General features: G+C 62.2%; 1 protein-coding gene across 2 annotated transcripts in view; it reads right to left on the bottom strand.

Moving 5' to 3' along the window:
• The window catches only part of OSBPL5 (oxysterol binding protein like 5), a 79,706-nt gene that overhangs the window by 38,895 nt on the left and 16,954 nt on the right, over positions 1-23,857 (bottom strand). Inside the window, exon 1 of one of the 2 annotated variants that reach the window (XM_045486286.1) lies at positions 14,302-14,426. The exons of the other annotated variant lie outside the window; for it this stretch is intronic. The gene's annotated coding sequence lies outside the window, so the exon portion shown is untranslated. Of the gene's footprint in view, positions 1-14,301; positions 14,427-23,857 lie in introns of those variants that run through there. 2 annotated transcript variants of the gene reach the window in all.

The raw sequence follows: 23,857 nt of genomic DNA, 5'->3' as shown, positions 1-23,857 counted from the left end.
GGCAGAGGCTGGAGGAGGGGTGCTCGGCCACAGCCCTCACGTGGGATGCGTCTTACACTGTGTGCCCCCGAAGGGCCTGGTGTGGGGCTGCCTTGGCCTCCAGCTGCCCGGGTAGGGGGGTGGGGCTGGTCACAGACCAAGGCCGGACCACAGTGACAGGCCCCGGTCTGCTGGTCAGTGGGAAGTGCTCCGATTTGGGGATCCCCCAGTGTACCCCGCAGGCCAGCCCAGTGGATCCCGTTGGCACGCAGCCCTGCGCGGGCCCAGCCCAGAAGCAGGCCTTGCGAACGGCGGAAGACAGACGGACAGATTGACCGGAAGGAGGGAGAGAAGGACGGCAGTTGTAAACGAGAGTCAAACCCTCAAGCACTGGAATCCGTTAGGCCGGTGAGCCACCCCCTGGAGACTTACTCTAGGGATTAAAATCCCATCCGATCGATACGGGCGGGAAGGACGGCTGTGCGGGTTATTTATGGCACCAGGCGCAGGCGGGCACCAGCAAGGGAAGGAGCGTCCTGCTGTGGACATCGAGCGTAGCAGCATAAGGGCCACGGGACGCACGTCTGTGTAACAAGGGGCTCGGAAGGCGCCAAGCGTGGCCAGCAGGCTTCACCGCAGCCTGAGGTCTCGGTGACAGGGACCACGGAGACCTGTGTGTGTGCACGGGTGCGTGCGGCGAGGGGCCTCCTCCATCTGGTTGGGCCCCACGATGAGCGTGTGCGGCTTCACTGTAGGAAAACGCCCCCGGCCCAGCCATCCCCAGGCTGAAAATAAGTGAGGAGAACTGGAGACGCTGTCTCTTTGGGGGGACGCGGGGGACGTGGGAGGGGAGGGCCTGGCAAGGGGCGTGGGGGGGCGGCGGGGGAGGGAGGCCCAGGTCCCGCCTGTCGGGCACCCAGTGGGCACTCAGCAAGTAGCAGGTGTTAACGACCCGGGGGGCCCAACCCACGGGGGGCGTGTATACACTAGGTGCTTGGGGTCCCCACGAGGCTGACTGAACAACTGACCTTCAGGGCAGGCCTGAGCGGCCGAGAACAGACTGAGGGGGTCCCGGTGGGGGCGGGAGGCGCCAGGGGAGGCAGAGGCTGGGGACCCTCTCTCACCCCAGAAGCCCACCGCTCTGGCAGGGAAAAAACGGCCCCAGGACTCTGTCCCCTGGGCGTCTTCCGGGAGGGTGGCCTCAAGGTCACGGGGGGGGGGGGTCTCCGGGGTGTGACCTCCAGAACCCCGCCCACAGCACTCAGGTGTGGACCGCGGGCGGGCCCTGTCCTGGGAACCCTGCGCAGACCCGGAGGGGAACCTTGGGGGCCCGACCCCCACCCCGCCCGGGACACGCGCTCTGCCGTTCGCCTCCCTGCCGGTGGCTACACAGCGGATGAGCTCGGAGGGCTATTTTAAACCGCATTCAGGTAGATGAGAGGCGGCCGCCTTTGGGGTTGGTGTCGGCAACCGCGGGGTGCCGAGGGGCACCCCTCTGCGCGTATTTGACGTTTTCCATGCTCTACGGTAAAAAAGGAGAGGCTTAAAGCTTCCTCTTCAAGACGAAAAGGGAGAATTCTGTAAGAGCCTTAAAGCAAAAGAAGAAAATAGCACATCAGAGTCCCAGCCTCCCGGGAGGCTCGGACTTTAAAAGACTAAAAAGAAGCCACGCACCTCTGAGGGTGCCAACAGGTGACAGCCAGCTGGGGGGAGGCTCCAGACCCGAAACAGGGGCAGCGACTAAGATCCAGAGCCCGCGGGACGACGTGGGGGAACGGGGGGCAGCGGCCACTGCCGACGGTGCCCAGCGGCCGGGCCTTTGGGGGCCCGCAGCCCCCCGTGAGCGGGGACCCCCAGTGGCCGGGAACCCAGCCCAGCCAGGGCCCCTGTCCCCCTGCTGCAGAGCCGCCTGCGGGACCCTCCGGGCCTTCGGCTTGGCAGAGGCCTCCCCCAGAGGCCCCGGCCCCTGACATGGTTCCCCCCCCCACCCCGCGCCCGGGGCAGGTGCCCTGCCCCAGCACACGGCGGGGCTCCCAAGGCGAGGGCTCCCCCCAGCCTCCTCCTTGATCATCACCACCTCTCCCTGACCTGACGTGTCAATGGGCAGCCGCTGTCCCGGCCAAGTGCCAGCGGCTGGCGGGGCAGCCAGCTGGTCCTTGGGCACGACCAGTGCGCTGAGTGCCTGGTGCTGGCACACAGGAGCGCGGGGCCGCTCTGCTCCCTCCTCCACCCTGAGTGCTCACCACCCTTCCCTAGACACACAGCCGCGCACGGGCGCGTGCACACACGGGCGCGTGCCCATACACACAGACACAGACACACAGGCACGCACACCCTCAGCAAACCAGGAGTGACCCAGGTGTCTGAACCTCATCAGCTGCCGCCTCCCCCTTCGTCACCCGGCCTCCGAGAGGGCAATGCCGCCATGTGTCAGCGCTCGGGATCTGGGCAGGAAGGGCCTCAGGACTATGAGTGTGTGCACGCGTGTGCACGTGCACGCGCAGGGAACAGCCCCCACGGCAGAGGGGCACCCAGGAGTAGTTCTCAGGGCCCCCGGGAGACAGCACTGTTTTTTCCCTTTTCTTTTTTGAGACGGCTCTTTCTGAAGGTGTGCTTTGACGCCCAGGTAAACACATCTGCAGTCACAGCTGCCCTGCCCCCAGGTTCTCTCCTCTGGTCCTGGGGTCAGCAGAGAGCCTCAACCGTGGGCCGGGAGGGGCTCATATCTCCGGGCAGGTGAGGGGCCAGGAAGCCAAGGGCCACGGTCTCCCGCAGCCTGGATGCCAGGGCCGGCAGCCTGTGCCCAGCGGGCGCTGTGAAAGCTCGCGGGACACACGTTTGGGCAGGGGAAGCAGGGACCCAGCGTCACTCGCAGCTAAGCCCTGGGCACCTGTGTGGCCCCTCGCCTCTCCAGAAGCCTCAAGGATCTTATGTATAAATAAGGCAGCCCCCGGCCCACACTGAGCATCGCTGGGGACGTGACGTGTCTGTACGTGCGACATCACCTCTGTGTTTCCAGAATGCCGTCCCTCTCCTCGCCACCACCCCGGTCAGCTGAGCCCAGCTGTCTCGTCTCTGCAGCGAGCTCCTGGTTGCTGCCCACGGTGGCCACCCTCTCCTGGTGCAGGGGGTCGAACGGTGTCCCCCCTAAAAGATACGTCCACATCCTAACCCCGGGACCTGTGAGTAGGGCCATCTGTGGAAAGGGGGTCTTTGCAGATGTGACCAAATGAAGGTGAGGCCACACTGGAGGAGGGTGGGCCCTGATCCAATGACTCTGTCCCTATAGGAGAACAGGACAGAGAGACGCAGGAGGGGCCACGTGAAGACAGGGGAGAGGCTGGACGAGGCAGAAGGATCCTCCCTGAGAGCCTCCAGAAGGAGAGGGCCCTGCCCCCACCTGGATTTTGGACTTCTGGCTGCAGAACTAGGAGAGAATATTTCTTTGGTTTCAGCCCCCCTGCCCAGTGTGTGGTCCCTTGTTACACCTGCCCCCGCGGAACGCGGCACTTGGTTCGAGGTGAAGGCTGTGGGCGAGAACGGCCTGAATCCAAGGCGGGTGGGACCTTCATTCCTCTGCCCGGAGGACAAGGCTGAGGCCCCTCGGGAGGAGGGAGAGGAGAGAGACGGCACCACGAGGCAGGAGGAGGGAGAACGGGGCGGGGCGGACAGCAGCTCGCTCAAGTACAAGGGCCTTCCGGCTCCCCATCTGGGGCGTGTCCAAAGCAGCCCCTGCCCCGCCCCCTCGGGCAGCCCACAGGCCCCTCCCAACCCCAGCAGCCTAGGACGCAGTCCCAGCCTAGACCAGGCAGAAAACTGGCCCAGACTTTGCAGATGCCAGCCTGTCCCCTGGGGAGGGGTCGCCAGGCAACGCGGCAACACCGCGGCCCCACGACTGAGGTCACCTCCCAGTGTCCCAGCAGCAGCTTCTCGTTCCCACTCACCAGTCCCACTCAGCGGCTCCTGGAAGCCCCTGGAATCGGCCACCGAAGGCCCCTCTGCCTCCAGAGCCACGTCACCCACACACAGTCCCAGAAACGTGGACCGAGAGCAGACAATGCTGGGTGATGGCGGGGGCTCTGATCCTCGCTGGTCTTGGGGACGACGCTCCTCTCTTTAAACGATCTTTCCAGCCTCCCGACTGTGGCAAGGGAGGAGGGTCTGGTCTTTCCGGTGCTGACCTCTGTCTAAGGGCAGGTGCTGACCTCTGTCTAAGGGCAGGTGGCCGGGGCGTAGACAGCAGCCCTGGAGGCAGGGTGTGGGGGTAGCCACGACCCAGGCCAAGGCCAGTGTTTTGTATTCACCTGCTATTTTATTACAAGCGGTGAGGATTCAGCAACTCAAATGTTCTTTTTAGATACAAATAAATGCATGTAAAAATAAGTGAGTGGATTTAAAGAGCCATGTTTTAAAGTAAAACAAAGTCAAGCCACAGAAAACTCCAGAAGCTGTGTCCCGAAAATGCCAGAAGCTGCTGAGTATAGAGTCCCGCCCCGGTCAGGGACCCTGTGCTTCGTTTGGCCAAGCAGGCCCGGGCCTCGGATGCTGTGGGTTCCCGTTCCCGGGGTCCCAGCCAGAGTGGCCTCCTTTGCCATAAAATAAAATGTAAATACTGAAAGCCACACAGACGTTCGCTTTTTTAGACACGTCCCTTTGCGGTCACCCAGGCCAGAAACCCAAGCTGTCCCGCCACTCAGGGCCCCGCCTGCCCTCCCAGTCCAACCAGACCCACCGCCCAGGGTGCATCTGTAGGACCCAAGCCCCAGGCCCGTCCACTTGGAAATATTTGCCTCTTACGCCTGTTCCGCAGTCCCCTACCTGGCTCACAATTTATCTGAAGCCCCCAGCGTCCGAGCCTCTGGACGAGCGGGGCACTGGAGCCCCGGAGCCCCAGCCCCAGGAGCCCGGGGGCCTTTCCTGAGCTTGAACAGAGCAGACCAACCCCCTGAAGGTCTGGGTTCGAGGGAGCGCTGCATACCCGTTGGGTGCTGCCAGTCTCCGTGAGGGTCCCCACTGGACCCCGGGCCAGAACGAAGAACCCACAAAGAGCAAAGCCTCTGAGCGGCCAAATCAAGCATCACATCACAGGACACCTCCGTTCAGGGTCTCGAGCGGCTCACTGACCGAGCTCGGGGTCTCCCTCGGCCGTGCTCACGCTGGGTCTGTACACGCTTGTAACAATCTTACCGACCTGGTTCCCTCGGTGAGAGCGGACTAGAAGCAGAAACAAGCAAGCCTTTTAAAGAAGAAGATAAAATAACCAAGAACCCTCCAACAAGAAGCATAAGAAACGGAGCCTGGGGCCACTCGGTAGCGTGGACGAGCCGTCACGGCCACGGTGGCAGGTGGGAGGCCACGCGGGGAGGTGGTGCCCCTCCCGGCCGCATCGCGCACCTCGCCGAGTCTCGGAATCAAACGGGGATGAGAGGAGGACTTGCTGCGTAGGGTTGTTTAAAGGATTAAAGAAAACAGCTCATTTCGAAGCCTTCAGAAAAATGTGAATCACTATTACAATTAATCGTAACGATCCCACAAGAAATGTCGCTGGGAAAGGGTTCAATTATTTCTTGCCTATCCCCAAGGTTGCAAGGCATCCTGTGGGTATAACTCACTGTGGAAAGATTTCCACTGAATGTGTTTCAAGGTCTGGTGCTCAGCGGGGTGAGCTGCCCTCGTCAGGGAAAGCCCCGTGTGGCCCGAAGGAGCGGGTCCCCGAGGGCCACGCACCGTCCGGGGTTCCTCCTGCTCCAGCAGGCAGACCGGGGCGGCCGGGGCGTCGCCCTCCAGGCTCAGCCCCGGGAAGTGATGAATGGCCACGTCGGGGAGAACAGGCACACCACAGACAAACAGCATGTTCCTTGCGCTGTCGAGATTTAAAAATAAACTGAAAAGCAGACACGGTTCAAAATAACGACCAGGTTGGTAAGACAGTCATTGGCCTGTGTGCCTTCCTCCTGCCGTTCGTTAAACCGCAGTTTAAAAGCCGACCGCCAGTCCCGGAGGCCCCTCTGGCAGAAGGCGGGAGTAGAGGCTGGTGGCACCCCACGGGGGGGCCGGCGGTGGTCTCGAGGGGGCAAGGACCCGCCCGGCCGCACCAAGAGGGGCAGGGACACCCAGATGCACCAAGAGGGGCGGGGACACCCGGCCGCACCAAGAGGGACGCACCCATGTCCGCTTTACCCGGAAGAAGTCCCTCCCCCTTTGGTGCTGACCTGGGGGTTCTGGGCAGGGCCCTTACGAAGCTCATGTGGTCCGCCCCACCCAGGTGCTCCCAGGATTGCCTGCTCTTCCCACAGGGTGCTCCCGGCGCTCTAACCGCACAGGCCGAGGCCGCTGAGCTCTTCCCCTCCTCCCCTTCCTCCTCTGCAGGGTGGGTACAGGTCCCCACACGCCCCACACCGCCTGGCCAAGGACGCCACACAGCAGCCACCCACCTGGTGTGAAACGGGGAGGGGCAGGGGACCGGGGAAGACGCCCCCCTCCGCCCCCGCCGGGTGTTCTGGAGTGCAGGGCCGGAGGGCAGACGCCTGCGGGCTCTGAGGACTCCGCTCAGTGGGCATCAGCACCCCCGGCCCACCGGGGCGTCGTCCGCACCCACCCTGAAGGAAGGGCTGTGTTTGGTTCCATAGGGGCCACCGTGGAGGGATGGCAATACCGGGGTGTGGGGTGTGGCCGTCACATGCCCCGAGGCGCCCACCTCTGGCTCGAGGCCAGAGTGTTTTAACCTGGGGGCCTCTCGGCTCTAACCGGCTCGGGGCAGAACCCTCAGCTGGACCCTGGCCATCTCTGGTTCTGGCTACTTTTGTTCCCCGCCTTAGCGAGGTGTAAAAGAAATTTGTAAGATATTTAAAGCGCACGTCAGCTGCTCCCATGTCCCTACACATCGTGAAAGGACCCCCCCCCCCCCCCCGCCTCGAGTGAGTACATCACTTTGATATTTATCTTTTCTGTGGAGGTGAAAACATCTAAGTTCTACTCTCCTAACATATTACTTCTTAATTTTGGGGGGGGGGGGGTTTATTTATTTTGAGAGAGAATGAGCATACCAGAGGGGGAGGGGCAGAGAGAGAGGGAGCGAGAGAGAATCCCAAGCAGGCTTTGCACGCTCACCACACAGCCCGACGCAGGGCTCGAACTCATGAACTGGGGGATCAGGACCTGAGTTGTGATCAAGAGTCACATGCTTAACCCACTGAGCCCCGCCCCGGGTGCCTCTCTCTCAGCATATTTCAATGACACAATAGTGTGTTAGCCACTGGAGCCATGACGTTATAGATCTCTGGTTAACAGAACGTTAACAGAACGTGCTGGTCATTGAGGGACCCCTTGGGGACCCTGGCAAACATCTATGTAGCACGTGCCCCTGCGGTGGGGCCATTCGGCCTGCAGCCCTGGGCCAAGGGCAGGTAGGGGGGAGGCATGTCCCTCCGGTGGGATGGGAGAGCCTGTGGTCTTCCCACAGGGACAGGGCGTGGCAGGTGGGGCCCCAAGGCCAGCAGAGTCAGTGGACTTGCTAAGAAAGTGCGTCTCTGGAGCCCAGGACCCTTGCCCTCCCAGTGGACACGGCCTCTGCCCACCCCCCCCCCAGCCTGGGCCTGGGTCCTGGGAGGAGTCCCCGCTAACCAAATGTTGTCACTTCAGCTCTGCCCCTGCTGTGTGTTCTTTGCCCCAGCTGCTCGAGGGGACAGGCTGGCTCCCCCCGACACGTGCTGGGGTGTCCCTGGCAGCCACCTGGCCACATCCAGCCGGGCCAATGCGTGCCCCAGGAGACCCCGAACACACAACACGCTCCTGGGAGACGACGGAAACGACCTGAACGTCCCTCGGCGGGAGAAGGGAAACACGTGATGTGTTCTTTACAGAAAGCAGAGAACGTGAACGAGGACCGATCACTTGTGACAGGGCGGCTCAGGAGCCTGCGTACGTGCGTTTATGCGGTTCTTTGCTACTCCAAAGTCACGATGGAACGAGAGAGAGCACGAGGGGAGCGTCGGCTGGAGGCGCCTGCATTTGTGTGTGGGTCCATCCATATAGAGTCAAAACACAAAAACGCCTGGGAACGTCCGCTCACAAACCCTCTGGGAAGCAGGGCCCCGCGTGGCTCAGGGCAGGCGGTCCGGGCCCTGTGCTTTACTGGAGCTCCCAGCCCTTAAACTTGAAGCAAACACAGCCAGATGTTGAGGCCTCGAGGACAGAGCCGGGGGACTGGTTGTATTCTTTTGTGTGGTTCCGGTGTTTAAACATTTCACAATCATTAACCACTCATCGAAGTTTTAATTGGTGATAAGGAGACCGTCCCTCCCTGTTCCCAGCCGCGCCTAACCCAGGCCCAGGGCCGGCTCTGCACTTTCAACCCCGCTCTCGCTGCCGTGATGGCCCATTTCACAGATGGGAAAACCGAGGCCTGGAGCTTAAGGGGCTCGCCCAGGGTGGGCGCCCGGCCTGCTGAAGCGTCAGAATCGGGCAGGGACTCCCGCCCAGTTTGCCGACCGCCGAGCCTCCGTTCTAATCACCGGGCGCTGGGCATCCGTGCGGTCGGACGGGTCACCGCACAGAGTCCCCACAGGAAGTCAGGAGCACTTTCTACAGGAGGTGTTTACAGACCCAGACCGGGGCATCCGGCCTCACGAGCTCCAGCTATCTGCCTGCCTCTGCGTGGAAAAACAAAACACCCAAAGCAAACAAACAAAAGCAGCGGCTCGCGGAGCAGCCGGGAAAGGACACGTGACGTTCTCCCAGCAAGTGTGAGAGGGAGTCGGGGGCTCAGATCGGAGGGAGTGGGGCCGGTAGCAGAAGACCAGGCACATGGGAAGGGAAAGGGCAGATGGTCGCCCCGGAGACTTCAGGCTCCACAGAGAAGGTGTCCGGCCAGGGCTGAGCCTCCCCCGAACGTCCGGTCTGCTGTAGGCATTCAAGAGCCTTCCAGGCAGGGAACAGCATATGCTAAGGCAGAGAGGTACAGGCGACAGGTCCTACCCCCTCCACCGCACGACACCTATGGCCCAGCTTTGGGCTTTAATGCCAGGTCCCAGCACCCCCGAGGCCTTTCTGTGCAGCCGGCCTCGGGTCAACACGGACGTCTGGTTCCTGACCCACAAGGAGCTGGGCCAGAGCCACCAACTGGAGGCAGACGCTTACCCAAGGGGCATAGCAGCCCCTCTCCCGACTTCTCGCAGGACTGCTGTGGCCTGTGCTTCCAAGTGGGGAAAGGCAGTTTTAGGAGGTAAACAGATTGCCATCAGGAATCCCTGAGCCAGATCTTCCTTGGCCAGGCCTCCAAATCCGCCCTGAGCCCTAACACCACCCACCCCTCAGTCCCGGCCAGGCCTCTCCCCGACCCGAAGCCCCAGGTCTGTGCCAGGCGCCGGGGGCCCGGGTCAGGATCTCCTGTTGTTGAGTCACCTCCCTGCTCAGCTGGGCCCCAGCAGCCTGGGGGGGGGGGCGGGGGAGAACGGACAGGGATCCCAGGAAGGACAGGGCTGTGTTGCTACCCCAGCGCTACCCCAGAGACCACGAGAGGGCTCTGTTCCGGGGCGCACTGCGGAGAGGTGGAAACAGGGCACCCTCTGCCTCCCAGGCTTGGGGTGAGGAGCCCACAGCCTACGCCCAGGGGAGAGCCGTGCCGGTAAGGGCATCCCGAAGGCCTCCCCACCTCCAGGGTGGCCACACTGGTGGCAAATGAGAAGAACCCGAAACCCAGTCCCAGGCGTGACAAAGCAGCCAAGGCACAGAAAGCCACACCCCACCGACACCCCGTAAGCAGCACCGGCCCCTGGCAACAGTTCATGTCCCAGAGCAGGGGGACTTCAGGTCTGCGTGCGGGCTCTGGGTTCGGGGGCCTTCCTGACGAGTGGGGTGGAGTCTGTCCTAGAATGGCCTTCCTGTTGGGCCGCTCGTGGTCCCCTGGGGCCGTGGTGGCCCAGGGAAGCTGATGTGTCACCGCAGGCCCTCTGAAGGGCCCTCTGTCATATTCGCCCCAATAGGCGGGCAGGACACCAGCCCACCGTTCCTCCCCAGCAACAGCTGGCCCTCTACGCGACCCTCCTGGTGCCTATTTACCCCAGCAGACGGCAGGATGATGCCACCACAGGGGCCCCCTCCCCTCGGCCTGGATGGCCTGCCCTTCGTGGAAGAGGCTCTTCCCAATGTGGCTGTGGGTGAGGGACAAAAGCACCACCCTGCCTGCTGGCCGGCAGAGGACCAGGAGGCCCTGCTCCCCCTCCTCCCTCCGCCTCCTGGGGACTTGCCTGTCTCCACAGCAGAGCGTGGCCTGCGCCTGGTTTCCAGACTCCCCTGGCCTTAGCCTGTGGGACGGGGTATTCCCAGATCCCCTCCTCAAGGTCTCCTTAAGCCTCGTGCACATCCCTGTCACTGGGCGGGCACCGATCAGCCGTGGGGGCCTCATCTTCCCCTTGAGCCCTTCGTCCCAGCCAGGGTCAGAGGGGCTGAGGCAGGCCAGGCCACCTCGCTTGCCAAATAAAACATTAGGCGTTCCTCCCAGGTAAGCCCCGTGCGCTCTCTATTTATAATTCAGGAATGACAGTCACCCTGGGGAAGGCGGGAAGCTGGGCCTTTTGAATACGAGCACATCCGGTGAAGCCAGGGGACAGGGACGGGAGAACTGGGAGATTCGGGACAGTGTGGGGGGAGGGCATCGCATCCAGACACTGGCTCCCCCAGGCAACGACGATCCTAGGGCTTCCCGTGACCAGAGCACCCACTACGTGCCAGGCCCCGAGCACACATTCAGCCAACAAACGAACAACGACCACCCGTGCTAATAGTGCCCGCCGTGGGCCCGGCTCCGGCCCACCTGCTCTCTCCACAGCCAGTCATTCAATGAAACCAACGCGGAATGGAGATCGTTGAGACACGGATCAGGGCTGCTAAGGAACAAAGCATGGCCCCCCAGCCACGGGCACTGTCATCGGGGACGGAGGGTCTCCAGGAGAAGCGACACCCGAGTTGAGGTCTGAACCAGCATCCTGGGCAGAGGGCACGGGGAATTCAAAGGCCCCGGAGGGACGGAGGCTGGGCCTGGGGCTGGACGCTGGTGGGGGAGACCTGACAGAGGTGGACGGGACCTTGTGTGGCTCAGGAAGGAGTCTGGAATTATTGGGAGATCAGTGTGAATCACGGGGCACTCTAATGGGGAAGCTATGTGATGTGGTCTATATTTTTAAAGCTCATGCTGGCTGCTGGCCGGAGCAGGACCAGAAGGGCAGGAATGGAGCCTGCTGGGTGGCTGGTGTGGTCCAGCGGCTGCTGAGGACAGCCAGGGCCGGGCCTGGACGGAAGAGTGGACGTCAGGTAGGCTACACCAAGCCCTGGCTTTGAGACGTGCGACAAAGGCCCCCCGCGTATCCTGGATCCCCTAGAGCCAGCCGGCCAGCTCGGGTCCCAAGCGGTGGGGACCGTCTCTCCCTGGCTCGATGGCCTAGATAATGCTGGCAGTTCTCCGGTGGCCCTGGGCCTCCCGGGGGGCCTGGCCGGACGGCTCCGGGGCCCTTCCTGGGGTCATCGTGCACCCCTCTCTGCGACTTCAGGCTCTGCAACTCCCTCCCTGAAGCTCTTTCAGGCTGCCCCACATCTTGGGCCCCCGACTCTCCTGGTGCCAGGGAGACGATTCCTCAGCCACCTCGCCGGACAAAGAACTCTAGGCTGGACCCATCGTCGTGCCCCTGTTTTCAGTCGGGCAGGTCCTGAGCACACAGCTGGTGCCCGCTCACAGACGCCAGGCCAGCATCAGCCAAATTCACGCCCGCCTGCACAAGCTGCTCGCCGGGGCCCTGGTGTGGAAGGACGGCCGTGCTAAGAGAACCAGAAGCTCCCACGTCCGAGTTCCTCGTATTCGCCCGTCACTACCGCCCCCTGCAGAAGTTCCATGGTCCGCCCGACGGCTCCCCAGGTGAGCAGACTGTCCAGGCTGGCTTGGGACCCTCAGACAGCTCATCCTTCGGCTGTTAAGTTCTGTTTCCCTGGCCTGGAGGCGCCGTCGGTTATGGGGCAGAGCCGGCACCCAGGGCCATACCCGGTTCCTTCGAGACAGCCACGAGCGGCTCCAGGACCTCCCAGGGCAGCGGGGTTGGGAGGTCATGGCACTGTCCTTCCGTGTCACCCAACACACCACGGTGCCAGCTCGGCCCCTCCCAGTGGCCAGACACCCGACCCGGGGTCCCCGCAGTGGGGGCTGCACTGGCGGCTTCCTTCGCGTCAGGACGTCAGGGTCCTCTGCCAGGCACGGTGCGCCCCTGCGCTCGGCCCCCTGCGGCCCCATCCCGGGGTTCGGGACTCCCCCATACGCCTGTGAGCCGGTTCCGCACCGCTTCGCAGGGCCGGCTGCACACCTGTCGCCTGAACGACAGCCGGGAAAGGGGCGGGGCACGCTGCTGTCACCTTGGGTCGCGTGTACGTGTGCTGGCACACTCACAACCGGCTCAGCCACAGAATCAGCAGAAAGCACGAGTCCCCAAAACACAGCTGCCGAGGAAGACACATAACAGTCTTCAAAACGCCAGCTTGTCACGGGGTGGCGGGGCGGGACGGGGGGGGGGGGGGTTCTCCCCTCCCCGAGCGCAGCCTGTCGGGTTACTCTCCGAGCTCGGGAAGCTTCCGGGAGGAGAGATTTCAGGAGAGACATTGATCCTGGACGCTCTCAGCATAGTAAATAAAACCCACCCTCAGGGGGGGAGGGCTGCGTTCGGCCTTCTGTAAAGAGCCAGCAGCAGACCTTCGAAGACGACAGATTCCAAGACGACAGATTCCAGATTCGCGGCCCCACTCCGAGCCCCACCCCCACCCCCTCCCCGCCCCCGCCTGGCCCGGCCCAGGAAGGAGGTGCCACTTGGCCTCCGGGATGGACCGCCCAGGCTTCCACATCTGCACAGAAGGTCAGAGGGTCCTCGCCCCGTCCATCTGTTCCGTCACCTTTTCTAAACACAGCCCGGCAGGACACCCCAGACAGACAGACACCCTCGGCGTCCGCCTCCCTGGCACCCGGGCCCTGCCCCACACACGCGTGCTGAGCCAGCACACAATAGAATCTGCAGATCTGGAGCTTGAAGCCTGAAGGGGAGCCGCTGCTCGCAGAGCCTGTCAAGTTCAAGGAGCCAAGGAATCGGGGCAAAAACGCAGCCAAGAGACCACTCAGCCTGCGACTGCCGAGCGCAGGGTTTGTGCTGACTGGGACCTGGTTCCCTACGGCGCACACAGGTCCAAGGACACACACGTCCAACCCAAAGGCCGTGCCCGCGTCCCTAGCTGTGACGCCCTGGGCCTGCCCCTGGCCTGGGGGCTGTACCCTGGGGACAATCACAGACGTGCGCCTGTAAAAGGCATTTGGAAGGGGCTCAGGCAGACATATAAATGATTTCTAGCGTAGACAGAGCAGCAAATTAGTCAAATCCTAGGACGGCAAAAGAGCAGAGATCCAACCAGCTGCTCCAGCAAGGCCAGGCCTGGCTCAGCTCAAGGATGTGTGGGGGCAGAGAAGCCACCTCGCCCCTGGAGGGCCCTGTCCACACCCCCAGACGCTCGAAATCCTAACTCCAGCTGGCTTCTGACAGCAGACGGCCCAGCCCAGGGGGGGAGGGGGCCCTGGCGGTGCCGGGAGGAGCCCAGTTGGTGAGCGGCCCTCCAGGGGCTGCTGGCAGCCCCCCTGACACCGCGTCCCACCCTCCCAAGAATCCTCAGGTGCACAGGACCCTCCTAGACTCGTGTCCCTCCCCCCGGCCCCAACACTTCCTGACGCTCTGTCTCCCCGGGGGGGCCGGTGGCCTAGAGACGGTGGCTGGGGCTGGTGGGTGAGGCAGGGGTCCTCCCTCCCTCGCGCTGGGGGGGGGGGGGGGGCCCACCACCCACGGCCGCCCTCGGAACCATCCCGCCCCTGCGAGGCCGGCGGCCGGATCCAGACCCGGCCCGCCGCGACACCCCCCCCCCACCCCCGCGCCCAGACCCCTCCCCCCCACCACGGCCGGCTGCTTGGGGGGCGCGCAGGCCGCCCCCCCCCTCCCCGCACTCCCGCGTCCCCGCTCCCTGGGGCCCCGCCGAGCGGGACTCGGGCCGCGCGCGCCGCTCCCCACGCCCGGGCCCCACCCGCGGCCCGGCCTGCGCGCGCCCGGGACCTGCCCCCCGCCGCCCCGCGCTCCCTCTCCGCGCGCCGGGCCGGGGCTCCCCGCGGGGCTGCGTCCCGGTGCCCGGGCCCCGCGGGCCTCCCGGCGCAGGGCTCCCCGGACCCCGGCGGCCGGCCCGCGGGGCGTCCCGGGCCCCTCCCCGGGCCCTCCCGGACGCCTCCCGCGCCCTCCCCGCCCGCCGCGCCCCTACCGTGCCGCGACTCGGAGCCGGCGGGGGCCGGGCGCGCGGGGCTCAGCTGGCGGCGCGGCCCGGCTGCAGGAAATGCCAGAGGACTGATCCAACCGCGGAGCCCGGGGAGGGAGCGGCGGCGGAGGGAGGAGGGAGGAGGGAGCCGGGAGGGGAGGGGGCGGGGAGGAGGGAGGGAGCGGGAGGAAGGCGCAAGGGAGGAGCGGGGAGGAGCGGGGAGGAGGAGGGAGGGGGCAGCAGGGGGGAGGAGGAGCGGGTAAGGGGGAGGGGCGGGAGGGCCGCACTGGAGCGGGGCGCAGGGACCCCAGCCTTTCTCGGCCCCCCTCTCCCTGGCCGGGCAGGTCCGGGGTGCGGCCACCGGCCAGGCCGCCCTGGCAGGGTTGATGGTGGTGAGTGGGGGGCAGCCTGGGAGGGCTCTGCCAGAGACAGCAGAGTGCATGCGGGCCTCCAGACCACCCTAGGGGAGTCGGGGTACCCCCTCTCTCATCCTGAGCCCAAGAAATGGTCATCATTTTTGTCCCAGTCACAGACACTCCTGGAACCTAGGGGGAACCCCAGAAACCGGAGCCCTTTGTCCTTGTGCTACATGTCTGCTCTGACCCGCCCCCCACCCACACCCCCTGTTTCTAATGCACCTCAGGACTCCTGCTAGGAAGCCCCGGCGCCTGCAGATTTCCTTCTGTGTGTCCCCCGACATCCCCCCTGCTCCCGGAGACCCTATGAGACCCCAAAGCCCCTTGGCATAGATGAGACCTGCTGAACAACCCCAGCTGGGAGCTGAGGAGTGAGGCTCTAAAGTGCTCTGAGCTCCTTGCTGGCCCCAGGGTCTCCCCAGCCCCGGTCCCCCAGACTGAGGTGCTCTAGAACCTTGGTCTTGAACCGCCCAGGGCCTTCCCATAGTAACTATCCCCCAGAGACCCGGACTAGCCGCACCGGGCCCCTTCCAGGCATCCCCAGACCAGGTAGGACACGTAAGGGCACAGCCCCAGCCTCCTACCCCAGGCTGCTCCCCCAGCCTCCCCCCCACCCCCACCCCCGCCGCCCCCCTGCCAACCTCCTCCCCCAGCCTCCTTCCCAATCTAAAGCTGCTGGCCCACACATGTGTTTCCGCCTTTTCATTTTATGTTGGGCCAAGAGTGCCTCAAGGGCGGCCCCTAAGCCTGAAGGTCAGGGGGATGCGGCCAGGCCACCAGGAGACAGGCCTGAGATACTTGCCTGCCCACAGGGACCCCTTTCAGCTCCAGGGACTGTAGAAGGCACTGGGGGGTCCCCTGCAGGAATGCCTACCTTCCCTCTGCCGCCAGCCGGCAGGTGGGTGGCCCGGACCAAATCCCTTCCAGCCTGAGCACTCTGCCCACTGTTAGACCAGGCAGTGGTTCCCCTGGGGCGCAGAAGCACCAGTGACTGATGGCGCTCAGAGGGGCCACGGGCTGGGGTGTGTGATGCCTGGGCCTGCTCTGGGCTCCCTCCACCCCCACCCTCACCCCCGGGGCTAGCCTGCCTGCTCCTACCCCCAGAGTCACCTTGCAAGGCCTTCCCACGCAGAACTGCTCAGACAAGATGCTCAGCGCCATAGTGGACCCCCGTCTCCAGGAGAGGGTCTGCTCAGTGTGCAATGCAGGGAGGACAGAGACCACCCCGGCCAGGACGGCTCTTGGAAGCCTCTGCGCAAAGCCGGGGTGTGGTGGCCAGGAGCCTGGCAAATTGCTTGCTGCCGGGCCAATCTACAGGGGACTGAGGAAGAAAACAAAGCTGTTGGCCCCCGGGGGCGGAGGTCCCAGGGGCCAAAGTAGGCAAAGTTTCCAGTCACTGATGATGCTGGCTATTGGAAGCCTGCTTGATTTCACCAAATGACACTGCTGAGGGTGGAGGTCAAAGGGACACCGGGCCCAGAATAGGGAGGGGGAGGGGGGAAGCCCCCCTCCAAGGTGACAGAGGCGGGTGGGTCAGAGGGTGGGGCCTGACCTGATGCACTCACTGGGATGGATGGCCAGACGGCCACATGGGAAGGGAGGAGGGGGACACGCTACCTAGGTGTCAGGTGCCCCGTCCAGCTGCACGGCTGGGACTGGACTCTTCCAGGGGGGCCCCCCTTCCGGCTTCTCGCCTGGTTCTGGGGAGTCGGCCCGATGAAAGGAGATGCCGCCCAGCTCCCGGCAGGTGACCTGTTCCTCTGGGCCTCAGTGCACCTGCCCGTCAGAGAGAGGCAGGGTCGGGGCACCGTGCTCAGTGCAGGAAACACAACTGTGAGGAGGCTGGGCGACGAGCGGAGCACAGAGGACAGCCGCCTAGAGCTGCTGGGGCCCGAGGAAGTCCGGGCACCCCTGTGCCTTGCTGTCCTCACCTAGAAGTGGGGACGAGAGTGGCCCTCCCTCCTCCCCAGTTCCGCGAGGCCCGGAGTCCCCAGAGGGGGAGCAGACTTCTAAGGCGGGCCCAGGGGGAAGGAATGGCTCGCGCTGTCCCTGAACCACGGCCACGGGCTTCTTACTAACTTCCAACTCGCGATAATTCCGCCAGACCTGCCTGTGAGAAGCAGGATTTTTAAAGGCTCCTTTGCAAATGTGGCCTTGACTCTTGAGCGAGTGGAATGTAATCGAAAGCTAAGGCGGCTGCAACCTCAGCCGGGGGCGACGTGGCCTCTCCTCTTGAGGCGACGCTGGTGATGTCTGGGGACATCCCAGGGTGTCGGCCCTGGAGGGGGTGCCCCCGACATCTAGTGGGTAGAGGCCGGGGATACAGCTAAAAACCCATCGCCACACAGGACTGCTTCCCATGCCGGGAACCATCTGTTTCCAGAAACCGTGCTGGAGAATAAACTTTTGACTGTTGGGGTCAGTCCTTAGTTCCCAGCGGTGGCTCGGTCCTTGGGGATCGCCCAGCTCCCCCAGACCTCCTGTCGATGTACCCACAGCCTATCCCACATTCCGTGCTGAGGGGCTCTGGACACACTGAGTCGGTTAAACCAGCCAAACGCCTTAGGAGGCAGGCGTTATCGTGATCGGCTCTGTTTTACAGATGGGGAAACTGAGGCACAGAGCCGGGAAGAAAGCTCTCACAGTGGGCGAGGATTCACTCCCAGCCGTGTGCTCCGAGCCCCTCCACCCTGTTGCCCAGTTAAAGGAGAAGCAGGCCCAGAGAGCACCCCTCACAAGCCCCCGCCCTTTCTCTTGTACCTGGCTGTCCCCCTGGCCAGGGCTGGGGTAGCCAGGACAGGATGGAACATACCCGGGCCTGTTTCAGAGAGGGTGCCTGCAGGGGTGGGCTGCCGGGGGCTCCGGCCTCTGCAGGGCCAGGCACTGGTGGGCCGTGGTCCACGGGGGAGGAGAGAGCTGGACCAGAGGCATGACAAGCCGCCTCCGTCCCTAATCTTTCCAAGCTAGCTCAGGCTGCAGTAATGATTTCTTCCCATTTCTCAGGGGAGAAGACTGAGGCCCAGGTAGTAAGGGTGCCACTGGAGTTAGCTGGGATACTCCTAGCTGGGCCCAGATCCCGTGGCCCTGGGCAGCAGCGGGGCAACCTGGGGGGTTGGCCAGGGCGGGTGAGCCTGGCCCCCTCCCCACATTCCGAACAGGAGAAGTTCAAAGCCCACACGCTTTCCACAACACAACAGCTGATCAGAAAAACACTCGTGGCGTTTATCAATGCCTCCCCATGGGCCTGGCACTGTGTCCCCACTTTCCACGTGTGACCCACTGCACCCCGGCTCTCTGTAGGTGGGGATCACCCTAGCAGTGAGGTGAGGCCATCAGCTGGGGGCCAGGCAGCCCGGAAGGACTGAGGCGGGGCTACATGTCAGGCCGGCCCTGCCGGCTGCTGGAGCTGTTCCCCGGTGCAGGAGGCGGGCTCTCCTTCTCTGGACTGGGCGGGACGGGGCGGACCCGTGTCTGCGGCTCAGCGGCTCAGTTCCCAGAGCGGAGAGGGGAGGTGGGGCCTGGGGTGGAGCAGAGAGGTTCCTTGTCCCCTGATGTGGCCACCAAGCCAGGTGGGGGGCGCAGAGCAGGGGCTCTTTTCCATTGTCTCGTTCTCTCCGGGGAACCAGTGAAGTCCAGCCGTGGAATTGGCCTGCAGAATGCCGGGGGGGGGGGGCCTGCCGCTGTGCTGGGGGGTCCTGAGCAGGCCTGCTGCCTGGGTGGTGCTCACACGTGCCCCCCTGCTCCTCTGCCTCTGCCCGTCGCTGGGTTACACACGTACCCATCCTCCCGAAAGACACGCCTAAGCCCCTGATGGAGACCCATGCCTGCCGGTAATAGAGACGTGGCATTTCCCCGTCTCTCGGCGACACCTGGAGGAACAAGAAGGTGCTATTTATAGGGCAACACCCCCTATAAATGTCCAGACTCTGCGTCTGGCCCTCCTGCGTGGGGTCAGCGCCTGCGGCACCCTCCAGAGCACTGAGCACCGAGAAGAGGGCAGGACCACGGTGGGCACGGCTGAGAGGTGGGGTGACGCGCCTGGGGAGTCTCGCGGGGTCGCCCCAAAGCACCCTGAGGGTCGGCAGCGCCTGGAGGAGCGGGGCCAGCTGGCTCGCCCCCGGCCTCGGGCTCCTGCAGGGCCCTCCTGGAGCTGGGCCGGAACATTTCTGCCTGCTGCTGACCTCTCCTCCCGGCGAGAGCAGCATCCGGAAGCCGGATCCAGCTGGAGAAGGCGTTGGCCATCCTCGGCGCTCCTTGGCCTGTGGATGCGTCCCTCCGTCGGCCCCCGACCTTCCGCCCTCCTGTGTCGCTGTCCCGAATCTCCCTCTCCTTTCTCGCATAAGGACACAGCCGTTGGATTGAGGGTCCACCGAGATCATCCAGAATGATTTCAGCGGGCAACCCTTGACTTCATTACACCCGCAAAGACCTTAGGTCCAAATCAGGTCAGAGTCTCAGGCCCTGGGGGTTCGGGCGTGGACCTGTCTTCCTGGGGGACACACGTCACCCCACGACAGCAGGTGACCTTAGGCGTCTTGCGTTTGCCCGTCGAATACCCGCAGCGCTTGTATTGGTGAGCCAGTGCTTGGCTCGGGACCTTCTTTCCCTTTCTAAATGCTTTTGTTCCGATGGGCCTCTGGGTGGCTCAGTCGGGTGAGCATCCGACTCTTGATTTCGGCTCAGGTCACGATCCCAGGGTCGTGGGATCGAGCCCCGCATCAGGCTCCACACTGAGCCTGGAGCCTGCCTGGGATTCTCTCTCTCTCCCTCTGCCCTCCTCTGTGTGCCCTTCTCTCTCTCTCTTCCTCTCTAAATAAATGCTTTTGTTCTGAGTCTCCATTTGAGGACACCGCCCCAGGGTCCTGGAAGGCACTGACCAGAGCAGATCCAGGCTGGACGCCTATCCCCTGCCCTCCCTACCTGGTTCCAGACAGGAGGGAGTGGGCAGCGAGGGCTTTTTCTGGAGCACTGAAGGCTGAGCCTTCCCTGGGGCCCGCGCTCTCGGTCTTGTGATCACGAGCCGGCTAAATGGGATTTGGCAAGCCCACTTAGGGGCTGAGAGCCGGCTTTCTAGAGCCTGCCCTTGGGAGAACCATGAGGAATCTGGCAAATCGTCTCTTCTCTGTCGGGGAGGGCCCGGGGCCGCTGCCTCGGGACACACGGACAGTGAGCGCTAAAAGACAAGGTTCCCAGGCAAGATCTGCGGCCACAGCGGCCACTGGGTGCCTGACGGAGGTGCTTCGTCTCGGGATGCGGACACCGTCCCCGGGAGGGCAGCTCTGCAGACTCCCAGCGCCGGGCCTGGTGGCCGTCTCCAACGCTGCTCCCCTGGCCAGGACACGGCCTCACCCGCCACTCTCTCGCGGGGCTGGCTTCGGTCGGCAGGCAGCACTCGTGCACCAGGAGGCAGACGAGAAGCCCGGCAACAGCACGCACAGGTGACGGAGAACGCGGGGAGGGAAGGTCACGCGGGTCACGTGGCAGGGCAGCTGCGGAGCACGGGTCGCTCGGGCCGCTTCTGGTGTCCCTGCAGGAACACCGGGACGCCCCGCCGCTGACAATGTCTACACTGGCTTCGGAGGATCTAGAGCGGCAGTTCTCAAAGCGTGAACTTGGAGCCCTCCTGGGGCCGCTGAGACCGTTCCAGCCGTCCGAAGCATGACAACACTGGCTTCGCTTCCAGGATGCCACTCGCCTCTCTCACCTGTGTCCTCGTGCAGCTTACGGGGAATTTTCCAGAGGCTACAGCCATGCGAGGTCGCAATGGATTGAACGCGGAATCAGGTGTGAGAATCCAGCTGGCTTCCGTTGAGCCACATATTAGAAAGACTCTCAAAAACATGTAAAACAATTCCACTCTCTCCACTAAATACTTTTATTTTGGGAAATACAGTCTTCGTGAATAATGCGCTATTTAAGAAGATAAATAGCGCATTACTTATGTTAATATAACGGGCTTGTCGCTGTTACTTTTAAATGAATCATTAAATATATTTTTTTAATTGGAGTAAACATTGATGAACTAATCTATAGAAGCAAATGTTCTTTGTGGTCCCGTTAATGTTCCTTAAAAGGGAAAGGATCCTGAGATTAAACGGTTTGAAAGCCACTGATAACGATGAGGTTGGAAGGTGGATTATAAAGATATCAGTATGGCTGGAATGACCTTGGGCTTTGGAGTCAGGACGATGTGGATCTAGGCTTGGCCACTCCCACCCACTCCTCTCCTATTATCATCATCATCGACACCATCGCCATTGTCACCTCCGTCATCGTCACCATCACTGCCGTCACCACCATCATCCCCCCACCGCCATTATCGTCAAAGTCACCACTACCCTTGCTGTACCAAAGTACCTGACACATTTAAATGTAATCTAACAGGGGCCCCCCGGGTGGCTCAGTCGGTTGAGCATCCGACTTCGGCCCAGGTCGTGATCTCGCGGTTCGTGAGTTCGAGCCCCGCATCGGGCTCTGTGCTGACAGCTCGGAGCCTGGAGCCTGCTTCGGATTCTGTGCCTCCTTCTGTCTCTGCCCCTCCCCAGCTCATGCTCACACTCTGTCTCTGTCAAAGATAAATAAATTAAAAAAAATCAAATGTAGTTTAACAAAATATGCAAAAAGTCTGTTTGCTGAAAATACAAAACACTGATGGGAAAAAAAAAAAACACTGAATAAGAAATAAACAAATGGAGAGACATACCATGCTCGTGAACTGGAACACTTAATACTGTTGAATGTTAATTTGCCCCCAAACTGATTGATAGATTCAATGCAATCTCAGTCCAAATTCTGGTAGGATCTTTTGGTATAGAAAGTGACAAGCTGAATCTAAAATTTACATGGAAAATCAAAGTAACTGGAATATCCAAAGCTGTTCTGAAAAAATATAATAAAATTGGAAAACTCACACTGCTTGACTTTAAGACTTACGCTAAAGGCAAAGAAATCAAGATTGCAGTATTGGGAGAAGACCAGACGCAGAGGCCGATGGGGCAGAAACAGACCCACACATATATGTCAATTGACCTCTGACAAAGATACAAAGGCAATTCGGCAGAGAAAGGAGAATCTTTTCGGCAACAGTATTGAAACAAGTGGACGGCCACGTGCAAAAATAAACACACATAAGCCGTGGTCCACACCTTTCACCTTAACCAAAAGTCAACTCAGCATCTATCCTAGACCCGGAGACATAAAAGCACAAAACTCCAAGGAAAAACACAGGAGAAACTCCTTGTGACTTTGTTGGGCCGTGGTTCCTCGGCTACAATACCAAAAGCACGATCTGTGCCAGCATAAGATGATACATCGGACTTCAGCACCTCGTCAAAGTTCAAAACTTCTCCTCTTTCAAAGACACTGTTAAGAGAGTAAAAAGACAAGGGGCGCCTGGGCGGCTCAGTCGGTTGAGCGTCCGACTTCCACTCAGGTCGTGATCTCGCGGTTCATGAGTTCAAGCCCCACGTGGGGGCTCTGCTGACAGCTCGGAGCCTGGAGCCTGCTTCAAAGTCTATGTCTCCCTCGGTCTCTCTGCCCCTCCCTGCTTGCGCTCTGTCTCTGTTTCTCTCTCAAAATTAAATAAACATTAAAAGAAAACTTTAACGACATTAAGAGAACAAGCCACAGGCCAAGAACATGTTTGCAGAACACGTATGTGATAAAGGACCAGTATTCGGAATATATAAGGAATTGTCAGAACTCCCTAAGAAAATAAAAGCAACCCAGTAAAAAGGGGGAAAAGATCTGAGCAACCGTCTTACCAAAGAAGGCGTACCTGTGGCGAATAAGGCTACGGAAAGGCTTTGCTCACGAGGGTGTTACAGACGGAAGCCACCATGAGATGCCGCTACGTGCCCGTTAGAGTGGCTGGAACCCCCACCACGCAGGCGAGGAACCCCAGTGCTGGCCCGGCTGTGCAGCAGCAGAGCCCTCACACGTTGCTCGCAGGGGCGGCAAAGTGCGTGTGTGTGTGTGTGTGTGTGTGCAAAATGGTGCCGCCTCCTGGGATGACAGTTTGGCGATTTCTCCTAGGAAAAGCACACACTGACCATGGGGCCTGCCCATCCCACGTCTGGGTATTTCAGTAAAAACCTACACCCACACGAGGCTCGATTCATAATGGCCCAAGACTGAAGCAACGCAGTGTTCTTCACAGGAGGGGTTAAGCAAACTGTGGTACGTCCATTCAGCGGAGAGCTAGTCAAAGGAACAGAGTGCAGACGGGCCCGACAACACGGATGAGTCCCAACGCCCTGCAAGTGGATGGAAAGGCCTACGTGCGGCTGGATGCGCGTGGCGTTCTGGAAAAGGTGAGGTGTAGGGACCGGAGCCACATCGGTCTTGCCAGGGGCTGGGGGTGGGGGTGCACCGACCGCGAAGAGACACCCGGAGGTTCTGGGGGCTGTCGGAACTGTCTTTACACTACGGCAGACGTGTGCAAAGCTCAAACCGCTACCCCCTGAAAAGGGCGAACTTTACAGAGTGGGATCACACTTCACAAAAGCGTGTCGGGGGAACGATGGAGAAGTGTATATACGTAAGTGGTAAGCAACAATGTGAAAGTAAGTAAATACGGTCCGAACATCAAAAAGGAGGGAGTAGGACGGGCTCGGCTTGCCCGCACACACCAGGCCCTGCGAGGGCTCCAGAGAGGGCCCCGCGTGCAGGACCAGCTCCAGACCTTCCCCGAGATGCTGCGGGGCCCAGGGTCCTATTGCCAGGCCCGGGCCGGGGGACCCAAGCCCTCAAAGGTGTGGCTCCCAGAATGTGGCCAGGGGGCAGGGGACGATGGAGGTTGGTCATCCGCCGAGGCTGGTGTGACAGCCCCATGGGGCCGGCGCAGGACAAGGCAGCTGCAGATACCGCGGGCCGCAGAGGGCAGGCTGGACACACATGAACGTCCGTGCCTCAGAGCCTCTGGAAGTGTCCCTAGAACCGGAAGCGTGCCCGGCCGGGGAATGACCCCAGCCTCGTCCGGGCTGGGAGAGGAGACGCGTCCGTCACTGCAGGCCTGAGGGCCCTCTACCTGGTCCTCTCCAGGGGCGTTTGGCCGCGAGTGTGGGGCAGTCCTCCCAGACGCAGCTCCCGGTGGGGGGCCTGGCACCATTCCCGGCGTGGGCGTGTGCAGCGGGGGGGCAACTGGG

The sequence above is a fragment of the Leopardus geoffroyi genome, chromosome D1, assembly GCF_018350155.1.
Source record: "Leopardus geoffroyi isolate Oge1 chromosome D1, O.geoffroyi_Oge1_pat1.0, whole genome shotgun sequence".
Classification (NCBI taxonomy): domain Eukaryota; kingdom Metazoa; phylum Chordata; class Mammalia; order Carnivora; family Felidae; genus Leopardus; species Leopardus geoffroyi.
Note: the sequence above shows the minus strand (reverse complement) of the source record. Positions and strands in the feature narration are given on the sequence as shown.